Source organism: Castor canadensis, chromosome 10 (assembly GCF_047511655.1).
Source record: "Castor canadensis chromosome 10, mCasCan1.hap1v2, whole genome shotgun sequence".
NCBI classification, from domain to species: domain Eukaryota; kingdom Metazoa; phylum Chordata; class Mammalia; order Rodentia; family Castoridae; genus Castor; species Castor canadensis.
Window position 1 is genome coordinate 20,406,150 of NC_133395.1, and position 21,715 is coordinate 20,427,864.

The following is a 21,715-nucleotide window of genomic DNA, read 5'->3' on the forward strand; positions in this document are numbered from 1 at the left end:
GTTCAACAACATTGCAGTATTTGTCCTAGATGTAAAGTCTGGATATGAAGGAGAACATGATTTTTGGTCCTCTGAGCCTGGTTAACCTCTCTCAGAATGATGTTCTCCAGTTCCATCCATTTACTTGCAAATGGTAAGATTTCATTCTTCTTCATGGCTGAGTAAAATTCCATTGTGTATAAATACCACATTTTTCCTGAACCATCTGCCAGTAGTGGGGCATATTGGTTGTTTCCATAACTTGGCTATTGTGAATAGTGTTGCAATAAACATGGGTGTGCAGGTGCCTTTGGAGTAACCTGTGATGCATTCCTTTGGTAATATCCCTAGGAGTGGGATTGCTGGATCATATACCAGATCTATGCTTAAATTTTTTTCCACACTGGTTGCACTAGCTTGCATTCCCAGTGTACCAGGGTTCATTTTTCTTCACATCCTGGCCAACACCTGCTGTTAGTGATGTTTTTGATGACAGCTATTCCAACAAGGGTGAGGTGGAATCTTAGTGTGGTTTTGATTTGCATTTCCTTTATGTTTAGAGATGGTGAACATTTTTTCATGTGTATTTTGGATATTTGGATTTCTTCTTTTGAGAAAGTTCTGTATAGTCAGTTGCCCATTTCTTTATTGGTTCATTGATTTTAGGAGAGATTAGTTTCTTGAGTTCCCTGTGTATTCTGGTTATCAGTCCTTTCTCCAATATATATGTAGCAAACATTTTTTCCCACTCTGTGGGTGGTATCTACAGTTTACAGACAAATTCTTTTGTTGTGCAGAAGCTTGTTAATTTTATGAAGTCCTATTTGTCCATCTTTTCTCTCAGTTGCTAAGCTGCTAGGGTTCTACTGAGGAAGTCCTTGCCTATACCTATTACTTCCAGAAAGTTTCCTGCTCCTTCCTGTAGTAACTTCAGAGTTTTGGGTCTTATATTTAGGGCCTTCATCCATTTTGACTTGATACTAGTACAAAATATCAAGGTACAGGCTACAGGGTACAAGGTACAGGGTGATAAACATGGATCTAGTTTCAGTTTCTTGTAGACGGGTAACCACTTTTCCCAGCAACATTTGTTGAAGAGGCTGTTGTTTTTCCTTTGTATATTTTTGGCTCCTTTGTCAAAAATAAGGTGAGTATAGTTGTGTGGATTCATATCTGGGTCCTCTATTCTGTTGCACTGGTTATCATGTCTGTTTTTGTGCCAGTGTCATGCTGTTTTTATTGCTACTGCTTTGTAATATAGTTGGGTATTGTGATACCTCCAGCATTGCTCCTTTTGCTGAGTATTGCCTTGGCTATTTGTGTTCTCTTGTGTTTCGAAATGATCATTAGGGTAGATTTTTCAATCTCTGTGATGAATGTCTTTGGGATTTTGATGGGAATTGCATTAAACATATAGATTGCTTTTAGTAGTACAGCCATTTTTACTATGTTGATTCTATCAATCCATGAGCACGGGAGATCTTTCCATTGTCTATAGTCTTCCTTGATCTCTTTCTACAGGGGTTTTAAGTTCTCCTGCTGGAGGTCATTCACATTCTTTTTTATGCTTACTCCTAGTTATTTAAACTTTTTTTTTGAGGATATTGTGAATGGAATTTTTTGCATATAGTCCTTCTCAGTTTGTTCATTGTTGGTGTATAGAAAAGCTAATGATTTTTGTAAGTTGTTTTTGTATCCTGCCTTGCTATAGCTGTTTATGGTTTCTAGGAGTTTTTGGGTAGTTTTATGTGTCTTTAGGGGATAGGATCATATCATCTGCAAATAGGGATAATTTGACAGTTTCTTTATCTATTTCTATTCCTTTTATTTCTTCTTCTTGCCTAATTGCTCTGGCTAGGAATTCCAGTACTATGTAGACTAGGAGTAGAGATATTGGGTACACTTATCTCATTCCTAATTTTAGGGAAAATGGTTTCAGTTTTGTACCATTAAATATGATATTGGCTGTAGGTTTGTCATATATAGCCTTTACAATGTTGAAGTACGTTCCTTCTGTTCACAGTTTTCTTAAAGCTTTTATTATGAGTGGTGTTGGGTTTTGTCTAAGGCTTTTTCTTCATCTATTGAGGTGATCAAGTGATTTTTGTCTTTGCTTCTATTAATGTGCTGTATTACATTTATAGATTTGCATATGTTCAACCACCCCTGCTTCCCTGGGATGAAGCCAACTTGATCATGGTGGATGATCTTTCTGATGTGTTGTTGGATTTGGTTTGCTATTATTTTATTGAGGATTTCTGCATCTATGTTCATTAAGGAAATTTTCATATAGTTCTCCTTTTAGGAGGTGTCTTTGTCTGGTTTTGGGATGACAGAAATATTGGCCTCATAAAATGAGTTAAGTAGTGTTCCTTCCCTTTATATTTCATGGAACAGTTTAAGGAGAGTTGGTATTAGTTCTCCTTTATATGTCTGCTAGAATTCAGCAGAGAATCCATCAGGTCCTGGACTTTTCTTTTTTGGGAGAGTCTTTGTTGCTGCTTCAATTTCTTTTTGTATTATACATCTTTTCATGTGATTAATATCTTCTTGGTTCAGTTTTGGATGGTGGTAAGTATCTAGAAATCTGTCCATTTCTTCAAGATTTTCAAATTTATTAGAATGTAAATTCTCAAAGTAGTCTCTGGTGATTTCCTGAAATTCCATTTTGTTTGTTGATATCTACCCTTTTACATTTGTGATTTTACTGATTTTGGTTTTTTTCTCATTTTAGTCAGGTTTGCTGGAGTCTGTCATTCTTATTTATTTTTTCAAAGAACCAGCTTTTTGTTTTGATTCTTTGTATATTTTTGTTGTTATTGTTTTTATTTCATTGACTTCAGCTTTTATTTTTATTATTTTTCTCCTTCTGCTTTTTTTGAGATTTGATTTTTCTTAGTTTTCTCAGAGTTTGACATGTAGCATTTGGTCATTGATTTAAGATCTTTCTGTCCTTTTAATATATGCACTCATGACTATAAACTTTCATCTTAGGACTGCCTTTGCTGTGTCCTATAGGTTCTGGTAAGTTGTTTTTTCATTTTCATTAACTTCCAGGAACCTTTTACTTTCCTCTTTTATTTCATCAGTGATCCATTGATCATTGAGCAATGTCTTATTCTGCTTCCAATTGTTTGCATGTTTTTTGCTGTTGTATTTATTGTTGATTTTTACTTTTAATGCATTGTGATCAGATACAATGCATGGGATTATTTCCACTCTCTTTTATTTGCTGAGGCTTGCTTTGTGCCCTAAGATATGATCAATTTTGGAGAAGGATCCTTGGGCTGCTGAGAAGAAAGTATATTGTTTAGAAGTTGGACGAAATATTCTGTAGACATCAGCTAGGTCCAATTGATCTATGGTGTCATTAGTTCTAGTATTTCTTAATTGTTTTTTTGTTTGGATGACCTATCTATTGGTGATGGGGGTTATTAAAGTCTCCCACTGTCACTGTGTGGGAATCTATATACGTTTTTAGGTCCTTCAGAGAATGCTTGATGAAATTGGGTGCATTGACATTGGGTGCATATAGGTTGATAATTGTAGTTTCCTTTGGGGTATTTCCCTTTTTATTAGTATGGAGTGTCCTTCTTTATCTCATTTGATCAATGCAAGTTTGAAGTCTACTGTGTCCAAGATAAGTATTGCTACTCCTGCTTGTTTTCGGAGCCATTGTCTTTGTTAATCCTCTTTCAACCTTTCACCTTCATCCATTGCTTGTTTCTGTCTATGAAATGAGTCTCCTTTAAACAGCAGATTATTGTATCTTCCTTTTTATTCCAGTTTGCCAAGTGGTGTCTTTTGATGGTGTTATTAAGTCCATTATCATTCAGTGTTAGTGTTAATAGGTGTGTGGTGATTCCTGTCATTTAGTTGTCTTTGTTGATTAAGGGTTTGATTGTGTGCAGTTGAATCAGTGTTACTCTCTACTTTCTTGCCTTTTCTTCTCCTGTGGTTTGGTACTGCCTGCCCTTTCTTGGTTTTGTTTGCTTCACTTTCTTTTTTTTTTTGGTGGGAGCTTTGCACTTTTTTGGCCCTCTGTTTCCCAAGGGTCTGCTGTTTCTCTGTCTCAGTGCCTCAGCACTGTGGTGACGTTGATCTCAATATACCACTTTGCCATCCACAATGGTCTTTTGGATGCTTTGCACAGAGCTGCTGCTGTCCAGGACATCATTGAGATTGAAGTCCTCCTTGTCTTCCAGTAGGTGGCAGTAGGTTGTGATCTCAGTTTCCAGCTTGACCTTGATGTTTAGCAGGGCCTCATACTACTGGGTCTGGCCCTGTCCCTCAGCCGGGGTCTGTGCTAGCTCTGACTCCAAGTGCAGCAGAATGTCATTGATCTGTTCCATCTGCATGGTGTAGATGGGTCTCCACATCTCAAAGCCTGTTCTCCAAGCTGGCTTTCAGATTTCTCATGGAGTCCAGGTCAGTCTCTAAGGCCTGAAATGTGTGTCTCAGCTCTGTGAGTGCTATCTCAGCAGCTCCAGTCTTGGCAGACTGATAGGTGACCACTGTGGTGCTCTCCTCAATCTGCTGGGACCAATACTTGCCCAGCTCTTCTCAGTTCTTCTTAGACGGCTCTTCACTCTTGGACCACATGTCTGCCATGATGAGATTTAGGGGCATTCACCTCCCCTGTCAACCCAGAGCTGGCAACCTGGGCTTGGAGGCCTTTGACTTCCTCCTCGTGGTTCTTCTTCATGAATAGCAGCTCCTCCTGTAGTGCCTCAGTTTCTGACTCCAGCTGCAGGCAGGTGACATTGGTATCATCTGTGACCTTTTGGAGCCCATGGAGGTCAGCTTCCACAGACTGGCACATTGCTAACTCTGTCTAACTCTAAAGTCATCAGCAGCAAGACAAGCATTATCAATTTGCAGGATGATGCAGACATTGTCTACAGAACTTGCAAAGATCTGGGCTCTCAGTTCCTTGATGGTTTTGAAATAATGCCCCCAGTCTTTGACCTGAAGCCCCCTCTTCTCCAGACGTTCTCAGATTTTGGTCTCCAGCCTCCTGTTATCAGTCTGCAGGCTTCTCACTCTATCCTGGTAGGAGGCCAGTAGTCATTCAGTCCTTCATGGTCTCCTTCTCACTTTGGATGCTGCTTATTCCTGCCAGACCCCCAACAGTTCCCCCAGCAGACCCCCAGCTACTGAAGCTGGACACAGAGATCTGAGATCCTGAAATTCCAGCCCCTGAATAGATGCTGGCCATGCTGCTGGCCAGTAAGACCCAGTGGCTGGGCAATTGGACTAAGTCCAGGGACCAGTAGTTGGAAGAGAAGGTAGTGGAATGGGTGGTGAAGCTCATGCTGGAAGGGGAGGAAGGCGAGAGAGCATAACTCAGGTTTGGCTGCTGCTTTCACTTTCAGTGTGTAGAATTCCTTGAAGAATCTTTTGTAGTGGTGGCTTGATGATCATATATTGGAAGAGTTTTATTGCTCCATCTATTTTTAATGATAGTTTTGCTGGGTAGAAGATCCTAGGGATGAAGTTATTTTCATTCAGTACTCAGAAGACCTCAGTCCATGCTCTTCTTGCTTTTCAGGTTTCTGTTGGGAAATCTGCCTTAATTTTGATGGGTTTACCTTTGTATGTTATTTGTTTTTTCTGTCCAACAGCCTTCAGTATTCTTTCTCTGTTCTCTGTGCATGTTGTTTTAGTGATAATATGTTGTGGGGAAGTTCTATTTAGGTAAATCTGTTTGGTTTCCTGGAGGCTTCCTGTACCTGAATAGGTTAAATTTTCTCTAGATTTTGGAAATTTTCTGTTATTATTTTGTTGAATATATTATGAATGCCTTTTGCTTGCATATTTTTTCATTATTCAATGCCCATGATTCTCAGGTTTGGTCTTTTGATGGAGTTGGTGAGTTCTTGCATTTTCCCTTCACAGAACTTGAGTTGTCTGACTAATAGTTCATCAGTTTTTCTTTTAATTACCATTTCATCTTCAAGTTCTGAGATTCTGTCTTCTGCTTGTTCTAGTCTGCTGGAGTAGCCTTCCATTTTGTTTTGTATTTCTGTTTCATTCTTTTTTCTGAGTTTTTTCATATCATGGGTCACTTCCTCTTTAATAGTATCAATTTTCAACCATAATTCTTTTATCTCTTTATTTGTGGTGTTTTCTGTTTCATTTTGGTATTTATTTAGGGCTCCTATGATTTCATTGATTTGTTTTTGTGTTTTCTCATATTCTTTATTTTTGATGCCTTGGAATTTCTTGAGTGCCTCCTGTATATTTTAGTTGACCATGTCTAGTAACATCTCTATGAAATTCTCATTGATTACTTGCAGAATTTCTTCTTTCAGGTTGTTCTTGTGGGTTTCATTGGGTTCCTTGGTATAGTTTATCTTTTTTTGTTGGAGTCTGGATTTGGGTATCTCTTTTCTTCATTTCCCTCTGAATCCTGTACTAATTTATTTTTGGGGGGAGAATGATTTCGATCCCTTTTTCATCAGTAACTCTGCTTGTTACTGTTTCTGTCCCTGGTCTATATGTAATTTAGTATTAGCTAACTTACAATAGTAAAATTAACAAAAACAAGTAAGAAGGTGAAAAAAGAAAAAGAAAAAGAAAGAAAAAAAAGGAGAACCAAAGAAATCAACAGGGAGAGATGGTGGACAATCAAACAGTGAACAAGACAAACAAACTCTTAAAGAATAGAAATAATAAAAAGAAAAAAGAGAAAAAAATATTTCCAGTTTAGGACCAGTAGAATTTCAGTGTTAGTAGTTCTGGTGTTTCTCCTTTAGCATCCAGTCCTGTTTGCATCTCCTAGGCAGGTTTGGAGCCAGTGTCTGGTGGTGCTGGAGCCCTCTTGTAGTGGGTGGCAGCTCGGCTAGCCTGTGGGGCAGCAGCCATTGTACCCACATGCTGGTGGGCAAGTGGAGGCCCGGTAGGCCTGTGGGGTGGCAGCCTGGCTAGGTGGTTTCCCGACTGTTCTTTCAGTGTATTGTGATGTGGAGAAGATTTTCATGGGCTAGGGGTTCAAGGTGCCAAAGTTTCATCTCTCCCTTGTGCTTTACCTCAGCCAATTGTGTCTCCAGTGTCTCAACAGGGTCCCTGATTCCCAGAGCTAATGCAGTCTGTGTCTGTGTCCCAGTCACCATTTTGGATCCTCTCTCATATTACCATTAATATGTTGGCATGGAAACTTAAAGCCTAAAATCAAACATTTTTCCTCTAAACACATATCTAATGTGCAATTTAATTACCTGTAGAATTTTGAGTTAATATTAAAATGCGTGTCTCTTTTGTATCTTAATTCACACTATGCTTTTAATTTTTTTTCCATTACAGTACAGCTTTTATATATCAAAAATTGATTTATAAAATAAATCCTATATAGATTTTAGTATAAGTCAATTCCTATCAGGATCTGCTCCACATCCCTCAGCCTCCATACCTTGTTGAAATATCTTTCTTAGTAGTCTCTGTTATCTCCTTCACAGGCATTTTAAATTATGTAGGGCCCATATCAATTACTCAGAACATTCCAAAATGGTTGTATGAAACCAGTTTTATGATATTATTAAAACACAATCCATTTTGTTTTAGCAACTTAATTCTTTGTTTACTAAAATATTCAGTTCCCATGTTGGTAAACATAATTGCTGACAGACAAACTTGCTAATCCCTGAAATACGCAGCTTAGTTTGTTATATCCATACATAAGTATATCTGGATGATTGTGTCTGAGTTACTTTGAACATAGTGTATGTTTATAATTTAGCATACATCTCAATTTTTACTTTTAAATACATATGTCAACAATTACAGATAATTATAATGTACTTTGTTAAGATTTTATATTTATTTACAATGTAAACCTTATAAATGTTTGAGATGAAGGTTTATAGCAATTTTTGCATTGTGGGTATTATTATTATAAATAACTGGGTTGCTAAATTGTTATTATTTTGAGTTTTTTTTTTTTTTTTTTGCATAACAACTGTGCTCCCTATTTTAAAGGAAAAAGCAAAAACAAATGGGAAGGATGAACTGGAATCCTTGGAACAAAATTAGTATCTTAAATATTTTCCTTCATAATCTCTTTCTCATAACACAATAAATATGAAACAATGATCTATTTGTCAAGTCACTTCAAACAGACAAAATGTGGAAACCAAATGGCACAAGGGAGTCATTAGGCATAAATAGTTAATTACAAAATTGATTCCTGTCCATGCAATCTTTCTTTAGTTAATTTTTTTTCTTGTTTTTACTCTAAAAATATCTTCTCAAGAGTATGTGAGGAGAAACAGAAATAAATAATACTAAAAGTTGTTTAATTTTTCACAAAATAAACTCAAAATGGATAATATGTCAAAATGTAGGACACAAAACTATAAAATTTTTGGAAACCAAAACAATACACAATGTAGGTAACCTTTATAAGGAACTGCCAAACAAAGACCATGCCACATGTGGAAAAGAAAGATTTATTGAAATACAGACTGCTGGGCTGTCTCCCTTGGGATCAGGGTGCAGCAGCTTGGTTGGAATGGGTAGTGGGTTTTTTAGAAGGGGCCAAGCCATGAAGGAGGCGAATAGTTTCTGGTCTCCAATTATCTGTGATCACCAGATGAAATGGGTTGACATGCCTAGCTAGTTGAGAAACTGAGAGTTCCTGAGACTTTGCAAGCAGGGAAACAAGCAGGGGAGTTTGGCAAGTGGTCATAAATCAGGGGGTCTGGTTTTGGTGTTAACTTTGGGACTCTCTGCCTGCCCCAAGAATGCCTGGGACCTAACATTCCAGCCTTTTGTTGGTATTATGGGTGCTGATCAATCTAGCTGTATTGTGCTGAGTGGGGGTTCCTTAAGGGGGGTTCAGCTGGAATTTGGAAATTTGTGAGGTCCCTGGGAGTGGAAGCAGACAGTTTTTCCCAGGCTTCATTTGATGATAAGGCCAGTTGTTGGTAGGCCAAAGAATGTTGTAGTAGCATCTGGTGGGAAGTCTGTCTGCTGAGTTCCCCAAATGATCCTGGAGGCATCTAGGGCTAAAGAGCATTTTCCTGGTTTAAGGGTTTGTATTTCCATAGCATCATTATATGTGCAGGTGTTTTGTTTTTTTTTTTCTCTTTGGTAGCCTCTATGATGGACCTAATAGATTTTATAACCAAAGGAAGGAAGCAGGGAAGTATTGTGCATGGTCCCAGAATTAGGCCCACTGCCCCTACCAGTGTTTTAAACCTACCTATGGCAGAAGATTGAGAGCCAGATGAGGACTAAGAACTTATGTAAGAGTGGAAGAGGGAGAGAATTCGCAGGAGAGGCATAGTCTCGTGGGGCTCAGTGGTACACAAGAGTATGCATCCTTTGTTGTAGTGGAAGAGTCTGAAGTTGGTAGATAATGTTTTATCCTTGAGAGATGCTGCCACTGGGGGATCCCATTGAGCTTGACAATGGTGGGTGTTGTGAGGATGACTAGATGAGGTCTGGTCCACCAAGGTCCCAATGGAGAGGGTCGGAAGATCCTCTAGGAGAACAAGATCCCCTGGTTTAACAGAAATTGTTATAGGGCCCTCTGAGGGGTGGGGCAGGATCTGGTCTGCATGCTCTCTGAGAAGTTCCCAGAGAAGGTAAAGATAAGGTAGATAGTCAGCCAAAGGAGCACAGTCTGTTGGAGGCAAGTTTCCAAAGAGAAATGGTCATCCATACATTATTTCAAAGGGGTTCAAGAAGGAAGAGCTTCAGAGGGTGGTCTGGTATGGTGGGTTTTTCTCATTGCCCACGGGTTTGTGGGCTTTCTCAGGTGAACTGGTTTGGTTTGCACCTTTATTGGGGGAGGAGAAACAATCTTGAGAACATTTATTTTGTAAGACCCAAATAGGAATATTAGAAGGAACATAAAAAGGTGTTTGCATATCTAGGGATCCAGATTCTGCAAAATCCTGTAACTCCCAAGAAAGCTCTAAGCTGCTTTATGGTATGGGGGCATAGGAAATGGAGGATTGGGTTGATTCCCTCATGACTTGAAGAGTGAGTCTGTCCCTTTAAGACCACACCTAGGTAGGTGACCTGATGGAGACATGATTGAGCCTTCTCCTTAGAGACTTTGCATCCCCAGGAGGCCAGAAAGTTTTTAAAAGGACTCAGTCACCCTGCAGATGAGGGGCTTTTTGGCTCTTCACAGGAGTACATCATTAAAATATTGATGAAGGGTGGCCTCTGGGTAGTGCCAACCTAATAAGTCTCTTGTTAGGGCCTGTCCACAAAGATGAGGGCTGCCTCTAAACCCTGTGGCAAAACTGTCCAGGTTAGTTGCTGTGAAGGGTTTGTGGGATCTTCAAAGACAAGCAGGGGCTAACTGTCAGGATTTAGGTTAAATGTAACCCTTTTGGGTAAAAGAGAGCTTTAGGTTAAATGTAACACTTTTGGATAAAAGAGAGCTTTAGCTCATTATTTTATAAAATTTACACTTTTAACTTTGTAAATGTACCATGTTTAGATAAAGTATAGACACAACATTGTTATAAGGTGGTCATTTAAGATACATGAGCAAATATGTAAATGAAGTCTGATTTAGTAGCACTTAAAGCTTGATAAAATCAACAGAAAACAGAAAACACAAGTAATTACTTTGATAAAAATCTTTCCCTATAGCAGTTTTTGTTGATGTTACTCAGAGCAGAACAATATTAAGATAGCCTTGTTATTTCACTGACATAGAGAATTAGATTTCAGTTTGATATGACCCTAAAAATGTTTTAGGCAACACTTAGATTATAGTTAAGTTTAATTTTATCACACACCAGAACTTACAGTTGTTTACTTTGTAACTTGTATTTTAAAATTAACTTTTATAAGAATTTTAAATTTAAATAAAACTATCTTTCTTTCTTTTTTTGGCTGGTGGAAGAGACCATCCACCCCCACCATGGAGATCTGTGAAGGATAAAGCTTACCTGAGAAGTCAGGCAGCACCAAGTAAGTTATTGAGGGCTACCTGCTACTTTGACAGTTACCCTTCATCCTGCAAAGTCATCTTGAAGGGGGCTGAGGTCCCAGGGCCACATCAGTCTTCTGCTGCCAGGCCCAAAAGGTCCCTGAGGACTTCACTGTGTTGAGAGTGGGAATGGGAGACTGACCTACTTTGCAGAGACAAAGAGGGGCAGGTGACCACATTGTGAATGGGGTGAGGTGAGGGGCAGTTTCTTGCCCAGTGTCCTGTCTGGTTGCACTTGAAGTAGGCCCCTGGAGGCATGCATTATTGTCCAGCCTGTCTTGGAGTCAGAGGAGGTAACATCAAGGCATCCGTCAAGAGCTGGGCCTTTTGCTGGTTTCAAGTCTCATCTCAGTTATTAAATACCTTAAATGCCATTTTCACAAGATCTCACTGGGGGGTTTGAGGGCCATCCTCTGTCTCTTTAAGTTTTTTTTTTTCAAATATCAGGGAAAGATTGGGAAATAAAATAAGAGTTGAGAACAATTATTCCACCCTTGGAAGATGGGTCTAGCCTAGTGTAGCGGGTTAAGTCTTCAGTAAGTTGCACTAAATCAGTGGGGTTTTCAGTTGGGTGTTGGATAATTTCTCTAAATCTGTCAAAATTGACTGCCCTATAGGAAGCAGTCTGTAGCCCCACAAGGAGGCAGGTGAGCATATAATTTCAGGTGGCTAGCATGACAGAGTCCTGATAGTCCCAATGTGGGTCCTCCCATGGCACAGCCGTTGATCCCACTGGGAGAGTGAGATCTGTGCGGTGGACGTAATCGGCATGTGCCTGGGCTGCCAACCAAACTCTTTCCTTTTCATCTGGAGTTAAAGTGGAGGAAAGAATAACATATATGTCATGCCAAGTCATATCATATGCTTGGGTTAGGTATTTAAATTCTTTAATATAGGAGGCTGAGTCATTAGAGAAGGAGCCAAGCCTCTTTTTAATTTGGGAGTGGTCAGTCATGGAAAAAGGCACATGAACTCTGATAATGCCATCAGCTCGTGCCACCTCCTGGAGTGGGTAGAGATGGGCTGGGAGTGCTTGGGTGGAGGTATGGGAGTGGGTATGGGATGCAGGTGGGGAGGAGAAGGGTGAGGGTATAGCAGGGTCTGAGGGCAATGTTGGCTGAGGAGCTGATGGCTCAGGGTCAATAGTGACTATTGTAGAAGGGAATAGGGTAGCAGATGTTTGGGAGAGTTAGCATGGGTAGAAGAAGGGGGGGTCTGAGTCAGGGGAGGATGGGATGAGAGAAGAGACTGATGCACAGGACCAGTGGGAGGGGTTGGGAGGTGGGCAGACAGAGTCCATGAGGTCACAAGTAAAAGAAGAGTTTTCAGAAGAAGGGTCAAGAAGAGTTTTGAATTCTGAGGGGGGTTTGCTGCTGGCAAGGAGGATTTGAACAGCATTACAAGATTGGAGCAGGGAGGGTTGAGAGCAGAGAGAAGGAAAAGCTTGGACCTATGGAATTTTGGACCACTTGCTATTGCGATGGCAGAAATTGTCAAGATTTAGAAGTTTGAAAATCAAAAGTACTGTTTTCAGGCCACTGGAATTGATTGTCTAACTTGCACTGGGGCCAAATGGTGTTGCAGTAACAGATCAATCGCTTAGGTTTTATATCATCCTGGAGGCCAAGGGGAGTGTGTGTAGAAGGCATCCCAGTGGATGCGTCTAATTTAGAATGAGTGGTCCCCATAATGTAGAAGAAAAAGACAGAGAGAGAGAGAGAGAGAGAGAGAGAGAGAGAGGCAGGTGCCTTGGTGAGTTTATTCTTCAGGCCAGTATAGATCTAGGTCAAGATCTAGCCTCCTTTATGTGATTCAGGCAGAGAGCAGAATTGTCCTGTTGCTATTTGGTCAAAGTAAGCTGGAGGGGCTGTTGAGCTCTCACCCTAGGTGGAAGAAAGGAAAACAGAGAGGGAGAGCAAGAGAGAGAGAGAGAGAGAGAGAGAGTGAGAAGGAGGAGAAAGTGTTACTCGAACGGGTTCCCAAGGGCGGGTGTCCCTGGCCTGGATCACCATCTGACGAGAATGCCCAAATGGTTAGCCAGGCATCCCTGTGCTGAGCAGAGGGCACCCCAGCAGGTGTGAGAGGTGTACCTGGTAGACTGCTATGACTTCCAGACCAGAGAGAGCAGGCAGCCCTGAGAAGGGTGACACTTACTGAATCTGAGGAGAGGAGCAAGTCAGGTGGAGAGAAGTGGAAGAAAGACTAATGATGGATGGGAAAGCTGGCAAGGCAATAAAGTCTGAGATCCACAGTCCGTAGGCATGTGGGGTCAATTCAGCAGTCTGGGTCCAGGAGAAGGCAGGACATGAAGGCCAAGAGAGCAGCTCTGGGCAGGAGCATCCTGTCAACCTCTTCCAGGTTTCTGCACCAGATGTAAGTAACTGCTGAACAAAGACCAAGCCACATGCGGAAAAGAAAGATTTATTGAAAGCACAGACTGCTGGGCTGCCCCTCTCAGATTCAGGGTGCAGCAGCTTGGCTGGAATGGGTAGTGGGCTTTATAGGAGAGGCCAAGCCATGAGAGAGGGAGAGAGTTTCTGGTCTCTGATTATCTGTGATCACCTGATGGAATGGGTCAATATGCCTAGCTAGTTGAGTAACTGGAAGTTCCTGCAAGCAGAGAAACAAGCTGGGGAATTTGGCAAGTGGTCATAAATCAGGGGGTCTTGTTCCGGTGCCAGCCTTGGGACTCTCTGCCTGCCCCAAGAATGCCAGGGACTTAACAACCTTGGCATAGGTATGACTTTTTAGATAGAACATCAAAGTTATATTCTGAAGAAGAGATTTGTAAGTGAACATGAATAAATTAAAAGGTTATGCTCTGAGAATACTGACAAGTGGACTAAAAGATGAGCTGCAAACTGGGAGAAAATATCTCCTAAACACATCTATAAAACCACACATAGAATTCTTAAAACTTATCAAAAAGGAAACAAACAATCTGTTTGGCATGTTAACACATGCCTGTAATTCCAGCACTCAGGAGACTGAGGCAGGAGAACTCTCAGTTCAAGGCCAGTCAGGGTTGCATCACAAGTTCCTGCCAACCTAGGATACATAATAGACCCTATGGCAAAAACAACAACCAAAACCAAAGCAAACAAACAAAAACTCTAGTTGTAAGTGTATAAAAGAGATTGTTAAGGTATGTCCTCCACACTGCAATGACATTTCCTTTTGATACATACAGTCACCAGGCAAACACCTTCTCAAACCCTGAGACACAATTCTTTTTGCTTTTTCCTAACCACTATTCTTTTTCAGAAAAGGGACTCACTTGGTCAGTTCTGGAAACTTCAGGATATTTGCTACTGTATAAAACCAGACCTAGGATAGAACATGATAAAACTTGTTTCAGACTTAAAGGACACCATTGTGGAGACAGGGTAGTAACAGGAAAAAAAAAAAAAAAAGCTGCCATGGTACTTAACATTCCCCAGCAAAATGTCACTCCATTCTGAACCCCTTCCTTCCCCACCCAGAACCATCTGTGGAATCTCCTCCAATTGTCATTTTATGATCAGTACTGTAGTTGTAAATTCCCCCAAAACAGGGATCTCTCTGCTGTTTAAGACTGGAAAACAGTGCATCCTGGATAAAGGAAAAACTGTCCTCAATTTGACCTGCCAGATACAGCCTTCTATGAGTATTGGTTGCATGTCATACATACAATTAAAAACCTGGGAATCAGCATAAGTGCATGCCCTGAAAACCCCATGTTATATGACAAGACCTTGTTAATCAAACATATCAACCAGCCTAGCTCCTCCTGCAAAAACTGCCCAGATTTTTTCTGAGGCTTTCCCTTACAAATTATAAATTGCTCTTTGAAGAACCATTCAGGCTTTTGCATCTGGTCAGAGCCTACTGCCCATCCTCTTAAAAGATGGAAAGCCTATCTGCTGTGAGGCTTATTTCTGACAGTGTCTCCCTATTCTCTGACCAATGAATAAACTTTTCTGTAATAAAAAACTTCTCTCAAGTTTTGTCATTGGTTCTAAGAGGAAGAAGACCTAGTTTAGGTCAAAAATTGATTTCTGATTCATAGGTTAGTTCTACTTTTTATTTTTTGAGGAACCCCTATATTGTTTTCCATAATGTTTGTACTAATTTTCATTCCCACCAGCAATGTATAAGGGATCCTTTTTGTCCACATCCTTGCTGACACTTGTTATCTTTTGTCTTTTTTTTTCTTTAGTTATTTTTTGGAAGGGGGCTCACCTTTTGGCCTAAAGCCAACCTCAGACCTCTATCCATTTATCTATGCCTACCAGTAACTGGGATTACATGTTTGGACTACTATACTCAGTTTGTTGATTAAGATGAAGAAAAACTGGTTAATGTTTTGCCTGGTCTGGCCTCAGACTGTGCTCTTCCTCATCTCCACTTCCCAAGAGTGTCTGGAATTACTGGTTTACACGCATGAGTCACAGTGTCTGGCAGTTAATGTCTTTTTGCTAATGGAGTGAAGTGATATCTCATTGTGATTTTGATTTGCATTCCCCTGACAGCTAACAATAGTGAGCATTTTTATTTTTATACACCTGCCAACCATTTCTGTGTCTTCATCTGAGAAATGTCTATTTAGTCAGCTATCCATTTATTAATCAGGCTTTTTGTTGTTCTTCTCTGTTCTTTGTTGTTTTTTTTTTTAAATGCTGTCCTTTCTTTTGGTTCTTGTTCTTTTATAGTTTTTGTTATTTTGCTATTGAGATTTTGGAACCCATTAAGCATTCTACATATCAACCCAATGTCAGATGTACAGTCTGTAAATATTTTCACCCATTTCTATAGGCATGTCTTCACTTTGGCTATCATTTTCTTTACTGTGCACAGAGCTTTTAGTTTTTTGAATAGTGCCATTTGGCTATTTTTTTCTTTTGTTTCCTGAGCCTTTTGGATCATATCCAAAAAGATCTTTTCCTAGCCTATGTCCTGAAGCATTTCCCCTATGGTGTCTTTTAGTAGTTTTGTATTTTAGGTCTTACACTTGAGTCTTTTGTCTATTTTGACTAAATTTGCTTAAAAAGCTAAACAATCTTACTGTGTGATACAGCAATCACACTCCTAGATATTTATGAAATTAGTTAAAAACTTATGTCCACAGAAAATCTGCATATGAAAGTTTTTATCAGTTATATTCAGAACTTGGAAGAGCTGGAAGCAACTAATAAGCAAATGGAAAAACAAACCCTGATACATCTGTAAAATATTATCTTATTCAGCAAAGAAAAAGAATGAGCTATAAAGTTCTGAACAGTCATGGAAGAATAGTCCATGCTCTGGACTGAGAACATCCACACAAAATGATTTCAATTACATGACGTTGCTGGACCCAGCAAAAGTATGGAAGCTATAAATTTCAGTGGTTGTCAGTGGAAAGGACTGAGGATGAATAGATGGAGCTCAGGTTATGTTCAGGGAGGGGAAACTATTGTAGAGGATACTGTAGTGGTGGACACATGACACCATGCACTTGCCAAAAAACACATAACTGTACAGCATAAATTAAACACTAAACCATGGATTTTAGATAATAATAATGTATCAGTATTATCAGCCAGTTTTAAAAAATATGCTACACTAATGCATAATGTCAACGATACAGGAATCTGTGGTGAGAGGAGTGGGGAGACAGTTATTAGGAAATGCTGTAATTTCTGCTTAGTTTTCTGAAAAATACACTAAAAGTATATTGACTTGAAAATTATGTACATCATAATGTAGATTTCACAAAGTTACTATGAACTTTCACAGGGGACAAGGAAAAATTCCTTGTAGAAAATGTTTTTATTTAAAAGTGAAAAATAAAGGATAATCTTTCAAATTAATTGTGGGACCCTCCTGAAAAACACACAAGAATAAAAAGAAAATGCTGCAAAAGATGAGGCTCAGCTCAGGACAGGGCTTCTGCTCACAGGTTTTTCACTCTCCACGCTCTTTGCTGGACCTCAGGAAAACTGTTGGAGACTTTGCGGGGAAAGAATTGAGGACAACCGGGGAGAAAATAAGTGGATAAAAGGTATCTTAAAGACTCCTAAAGGCAAGGCTACTTCAATTTCTCTGAAGGGGACTATATTTTAATTTGTGTTATGCAAGAAATATTAGACATTTGAGAACATGCCAAAATAGGAGTCGATTCTGTACTTCATTTGATGCCCAAGTCACAAGTATGACAGAAAGTTCAACCACAGTCTAGGTGCTCTGAGTGAAAGTGGAAATCTTCAGCTACCTCATGAGCCCTGAACCCCAGTGCAATGAGGGCTGGGTGACAGAAGTAGGAGAGATCCATTAGCCTGCAATCTGGAAGCCACTACAGGGAATGCAGGACAGGGATTTTAGTAAGAATCTTTGTACATTTGTATCTCTTTTCCTTGATCAAAATGAGGTAAAACAGGTACATGTTTCTCCTTAGCCTATGGAAATGATAAGAGAAAAAGTAAGGCAACAGGATTACAGCCAACAATAACGGGGTAGATGCTTTAAGCAATGGATTTTGCAGATGTAAATTATTCGTTCAGATTTAAATAAATGTTACAAAGCACTTTGACTAATTTCTTAAAAACAACAAATATCTCTAACAGTACATTCATACTTATGTTGAAGAAACAAAAAATTATTAGATATATCTTCATGTCTTGTATATTTGTGGGTTTTCTTCAAAATGTATGAAATCAAGGATTTAGGCATTTACCTTCATTATGTGTCTGAATAAATCTGGGAAAACATGTAAATATTAATATACTTATTATGCAAAGCTAAAATATCCAAAAATATCTACTAAACAAGGTCACTGTATCACACTTTTAAGAAGAAAAATATGCTTAGCATCTACATTGCATTTTTCTTTCTAACATGTGGGTCATTTTCTTTAATATAAGGAAATAAATTGGGTAACGGGCAACAAGAAAGAGTAGCAGCACTGTGGTGCTTACAGAATAGCAAAAGATGAGCCATTGACTCATTACTCAACTTAATTATTCAATTTCCCTTTTACACCTTAAATTGACTTACTTAACTTTCTAGCATTGGTACCAAAATATAATAACTATCATTGTGGCTAAAGTGTTGGTTAGGCACTTTAATTTTCAAATAGGAATGCAGACTTTTATATTATTTGAAGAATATAGATCCCATTCATTCTTGATATTACAGGGTTAATTCTTAATTCATGTGATATTACACAAGAAACTTTTTACTTTAATCAATTTATGCTGATATACCAAAAATTAGTAATTAGGAGGTGATTTGGAGTCATGGTCTTTGAGTTCCTTGATGTAACTTACTTGAAGAAATAACTTTATGAAAATTATTATTCCTTTGACTTTACAAATATATTGACAATATAAATTTTTAACCCTAGTGAATCCAGTATAATGGTCTAAATGAAAAAATAAAACAAAAAGGATTCACAGCTAAATATCTGTATAGCCTTGTATTTCCTTTAAGGTAACATTATGATTTCTTCTCCCAAATGATGCATGCTGTCCACATTCACATGGCAGTTTGCTAATTGCGACAAAGCACCAGGAGTTTGCTGTATAGAGAGAAAATTAGGTAGAGGTATTTATAAATAAATAATTAAGCAGTGTTTTCTGTCAGGGAACATTTGGTATAAGTTTTTTGGTGAAAAAAAAATCCTGAAATCTAACAATTCCATTTTCTCCCTAGAAAATCTTCTGAGTATTCAAAATCCAGTTGTTTCTCAACAACTGGAGAGGTTCCACATATTTCAACGTTTTCTACACCTCTGTGATAGCTAACGTAGGAGAGCTGATTTAATACTGTGGAGGTCTTTTGATGGCCTAGAGCTGCCTGAAATGAGCTTTCACACTCCTGAACATTAAGTGCAATGTGCAAGCAGATCGACTCTGGAACGTTGAGATGAAAAAGCTAGAAGACTGAATGAAGTATTCAAAAGGGATTCACAGTACTAACACAAAGATTTGTATTTTTGGAGGTTTTGGTGACACCTTTGCATATATTCATTTTTTCATAGATTCATAATTTAGGGGCATTTAAGATACTATCTTAGAAATATTCCATTTGGGAAAGAAGGATGGTTGCTTGTAAAAGCAATACTGTTATCCTTTAACCTGCATTCCTTTGGAAACTACCACTCTATACAAATTTAGTCAGTCAGTTGTTGATAATTGAATAATATTTATTGGGCATCCTATTCATAAAATATATCTGTTACTCTCTGGTAAATTGCTTGATAAAATGCAGTTTCTACCTTTGGTAGTGCAAATACTTGACTAAAATCCAATAAATTAATTTTGATTGTTATATAAAAGCAATACTAGAATTAGGAATAAAATATAGGAAGTGTAAATTAAGGTACAAACTATAACATATCACAATGGAAGAGGTAGTTCTTCTGCTGAAAAAACAAGGATTTCTGGTTGTGACAAAACTAAATGTGCATACCAAGAGGTACAGAGCTTCAGGATGCCTCTGGGGAAGATTTGTCAACTCAAGAATGCAAGTGAATGAGTAAAGATGAAGGAAGGTGGTGAAAAGTATAAAAGTAAGAGTCTGGAGTGATTGTAACAAGCAGAGACTACATCGTGAGAACTTCATTCCACATTCTTCAAATTAAATATGAATATTTCAGATAATAAAAAGGTGCAGTGAACTCTGGCTGCTCAATCATGGCTTCTTAGATCAGCAGACAGGGTGAGAGAGACAGACAGAGACAGAGAAAAAGAGAAAAACTTGCCTTCTGTAAAGTTATCCTAAATTTTTCAGTCTTCTACATCTACCATGAAATAAGACTTAAACACCTAGACTCAAATGATATAATTCAGTCAAGCATTCTTTTTATTTGTGTGAAATAAACAGAGCAAATGACAATAGAAAGAAAAAAGTTAAAAATGGGGAACCTGAAACAAACAAACAAAAACAAAAGCACCATCAGTAACACATCTTAGCATACACGATGCTTGCTTGGAGAGTAAGGAAGGATGTGAACCTACACTGACTATCTGCACAATTATTAAAAATAGAAGCAAAGGAAAAGGAACTACAATACATCATATGCCTGTGATTGGGTGTCTAGAACAGAAAAGAGTTAGACACTAACGACAACAGAGGATCATTAGAAAATACAGTGAAAGTAAGACAAGATAATGGGCTGCAGAATTTAGGCTACATGCATTTTTATTTCATTTTTTGGTGGGACTGGGGTTTAAACTCAGTGCTGTAAGCATAGAATTTAGGCTACAAAACACCCTTATTTGAAGCTGTTTGTTACATGGGACAAACAGTTTAAAGGTCAAGTCTTGGCAGAGACAATTTACGAAGCATTAGGAAAATATTGTTTAAATTATGAGATTCATAAGCAGAAACTGTGCTTCACTTATCAATTTTAATTTTTTTAAATTTCACAAAATCTAACATCTTTATTTACATCTGATAACCTTGTATATTTTAAGTAATGACCTTAGAAGTAAAGTGTTGCAATTTAAGACTGAATGCCTAAGAATGAGGATAGTTTCCACCAAATACAAACAATGATTTCTAGAAAGACCTAAATCACTTCTAATAGGAGAAAGTGAAAAAACAATAATCTTAGCCTAGAGGAGTAATTGTTCTCACTATGGAAATTTTATCACATAGAATGAGTTATTTACTGTAATATATGAAATCTTATATTCTAAGTGAAGTCTTTTTATAACTTACAGCAGATTTATTCATTTGACAAATATAATGTAAAATAAATATTCATCTTAATTTGAGGGTGTTGGCCTTGAACTAAAATAAATGGTTACTGCAGAAAAGCTTATAAAGGAGCATATATGTTAGAAGATTTGCCTGAGCAAATTTGAGAACTCTGGAGAAATACAAACTATTTTTATTTTCCAGGTTTGTGGCTGACAACATCTCATGGTTGACAGGTCAATCCTAATAAAACTACATATCTGACAATCTACATGGCAGGCAGAGGATAGATATCAATCTTCACCTAGAAAAGCTGATGGAATGTGTCATAAACTAAGAGGACACAATAAAATTTTGACCTTGTATTTAATAAGTAAATGACCCTAAAAGTTTAGTAACTTAAATCAGTTACATGTTATTAAATATCAAATATGTTTGTCTGAATATTGAATGAAATTGCATGAAAATACTTAAATGGACTGAGATTTTAAAAAACAAAATATAAACATGGTATTAAAAAGAAATAAAAAATGAAAAGATTATTTTTAATATATTTGTTTTATCTAATATATACAATAATAATACAGTCTTGATGAATTTCTTTCATTCTTTATATTTGAATGCTTTAAAATCTCTCAAAAAAACAACAAATTAAATATCTATACCTTAGTAAAATTACATTAAAATTTTTTCCAATGGGATAAAAAGTGCAATTTAGGTGGAATTGTTCTTTTTTCCTTTTTGTTTGCTTTGTTTTCTATAAAGCACCATTGGACTATTGGCTTATTAGAATGGGTAACTCACGTAACTCAGGTTGCAATAAAGAAACTTGCACACAATAGCTAAGCTATGGAAACAGCCAAGATGCCCTGAAACTGATGGATGAAGAAAATGTGGTATATATGTACAATGGAATTTTATTCTGCCACACAGAAGAATGAAATTTTGTCATTTGCAGGCAAATGGATGGAATTGGAGAACATCATGTTAAATGAAGTTAGCCTGGTTCAGAAAGCCGAAGACCACATGTTTTCTCTCATATGGAGAATATAGGCCCAATGCAAATAGAAACAGTTCATGCTAAGGGGAGGTCACTAACAGGAGAGGGAAGATAAAAGA

The 21,715-nt window shown here is 38.1% G+C and overlaps 1 pseudogene; it reads right to left on the reverse strand.

Annotated features, from left to right (window-relative positions):
* Positions 1 to 4,051: 4,051 nt before the first annotated feature.
* On the reverse strand, positions 4,052 to 5,293 carry LOC109679499 (keratin, type I cytoskeletal 18 pseudogene; annotated as a pseudogene).
* Positions 5,294 to 21,715: the final 16,422 nt, after the last annotated feature.